A 2,500-nucleotide genomic window follows, 5' to 3' on the forward strand; every position below is an offset into this window, starting at 1 on the left:
TTTCCCCCCTTTTTTTCCCCCCTTTTTTTTCCCAAAAATTTTTCCCCCCCCCTTTTTTCCCCCTTTTTTTTATTTATTTAAAAATTTTTTTCCCCCCCCCCCCCAAAACCCCCCTTCCCCCCCTTCCCCCTTTCCCCCCTTTCCCCCCCCCCTTTTTCCCCCCTTTTCCCCCCCTTTTTCCCCCTTCCCCCCCCCCTTTTCCCCCCCCCTTTTTCCCCCCCTCCTTTCCCCCCCCCCTTTTCCCCCCCCCCCCCCCTTCCCCCTCCCTTTCCCCCCCCCCCCCCCCCCCCCTCCCCCTTTTCCCCCCCCCCCTTTCCACAACTCCCCCCCCCCTTTCCCCCTTCCCCCTCCCCCCCCCCCCCCTTTCCCCCCCCTTTTTTCCCCCTTTTTCCCCCCCCCCCCCCCCCCCCCCCCCCCCCCCCCCCCCCCCCCCCCCCCTTTCCCCCCTTTTAAATTTTTTTCCCCCCCCCTTTAAAACCCCCCCCCCCCCCTTTTTTTTTTTTCCCCCCCCCCCCCCTTTTTTTCCCCCCCCCCTTTTTTAAATTTTTTTGGGGGGGGGGGGGAAAAAAAAAAAAAAAGGGGGGGGGGAAAAACTTTTGGGGGGAAAAATTTTTTTTTTAAAAAAAAAAAAAAAAAAGGGGGGGAAAAAAAATTTTAAAAAAAAAAAAAAAAATTTTTTAAAAAAATTTTTTAAAAAAAAAAAAGGGGGGGGGGGGGGGGGGGGGGGAAAAAAAAAAAAAAAAAGGGGGGGGGGGGTTTTTTTTGGGGGGGGGAAAAAAAAAGGGGTTTTTTTTTTTGGGGGGGTGTTGGGGGTTTTTTTTTTTTTTTTTTTTTTTTTTGGGGTTTTTTGGGGGGTTTTTTTTTTGGGGGGGTTTTTTTTTGGGGGGGGCCCCCCCCCTTTTTTCCCCCCCTTGTTTTTTTTCCCCTCCCCCTTTTTTTTTTTCCCCCTTTTTTTAGTTGATTTGTAGAACTATATATATGATAATATTTTGAATAAGTACATATAACGAGTAAAGATAAATAGAAAATAATAATTAAAATGAGGATGCTAACAACAGCAGTAATAATGATAATGATAGTAATAATTATAATAATAATAATTAAAATGATAACAATGATAATAATAATAATAATGATAATAATAATAAGAATAATAAGAATAAGAATAAGAATAAGAATAAGAATAAGAAGAATAAGAATAAGAATAAGAATAAGAATAAGAATAAGAATAAGAATAAGAATAAGAATAAGAATAAGAATGATAAGAATAATGATAAGAATAAACAATAACAGAATAAGAGAGGGAATAAGAGAAGAGAACAATAATGAACCTTATATTAAATCCCAAGACACTTGTTTCCTCTCTCGCTGCCCATCCTCTATGGACGAGGAATCTGATTACCTGCCAGCCACGTCTGTGCCCTTCCTCGTCCTCTCCCCTCTCTTCTTCGTCATCTTCGTCACCTTCGTCTTCGTTTCCTTCTCTCTCTCTCTTCTTCGTCACCTTCGTCTTCGTTTTCTTCTCTCTCTTCTTCGTCATCTTCGTCACCTTCGTCTTCGTTTTCTTCTCTTATTCGTCATCTTCGTCTTCGTCCATTTCTATCGCTTTTTCGTCATCTTTGTCACCTTCGTCCTCTCCTCTCTCTTCTTCGTCATCTTCGCTATGTTCGTCTTCGTTTTCTTCTCTCTCTTATTCGTCATCTTCGTCATCTACGTTTTCTTTATCATCTTCGTCATCGTCTTCTTCTTCTTCTTCTTCTTCTTCTTCTTTTGTTTATCTTCGTCTTATTATCTTTTTTCGTCGTCACCTTCGTCATCTTGCTCTTCTTCTTCTTCGTTTTCTTCTTCGTTATCTTCTTCGTCCTTATCTCCTCCCTCCCTTCTCTCACTCCCTTATCTCCTCCTCCATCCCCTCATCTCCTCACCCCTTCTCTCCCCTCCCCCCTCCTTTCTCTCCCTCACATCCCCCTCATCCCTCCCCCATCTCCTCCACCATCCCCTCATCTCCTCACCTCCTCATCTCCCCCCAAACAGATGGTCTCGCCTCATCCCCTCCCTCCCCTCCCTCACATCCGCCTCCTCTCCTCCCCTCATTCCCTCCACTCCCTCCTCTCACCCCCTCATCCCTTCTCTCCCCTCATATCCCCTCCCCCTCCCTCCCCTCCCACCTCATCATCCCCTCATCTCCCTCATCTCTCTCCCTCCCCTCAAACAGGTGGTCTCGCCGCGGCTTCACCCACGTCTTCATGTTCCTGATCCCTCATCCCATCCCTCACCCCCCCACCCCAACAACCCCCCACCCCCCTCCTTCCCCTCCCACCTCATCATCCCCCTCATCCCCATCATCCCCTCATCTCTCTCCCTCCCCCCACCCCCTCCCTCCCCTCCCACTCATCATCCCCCTCATCCCCATCATCCCCATCATCCCCATCATCCCCTCATCTCTCTCCCTCCCCTCAAACAGGTGGTCTCGCCGCGGCTTCACCCACGTCTTCATGTT

The sequence above is a fragment of the Penaeus monodon genome, chromosome 7 (assembly GCF_015228065.2).
Source record: "Penaeus monodon isolate SGIC_2016 chromosome 7, NSTDA_Pmon_1, whole genome shotgun sequence".
NCBI lineage: Eukaryota > Metazoa > Arthropoda > Malacostraca > Decapoda > Penaeidae > Penaeus > Penaeus monodon.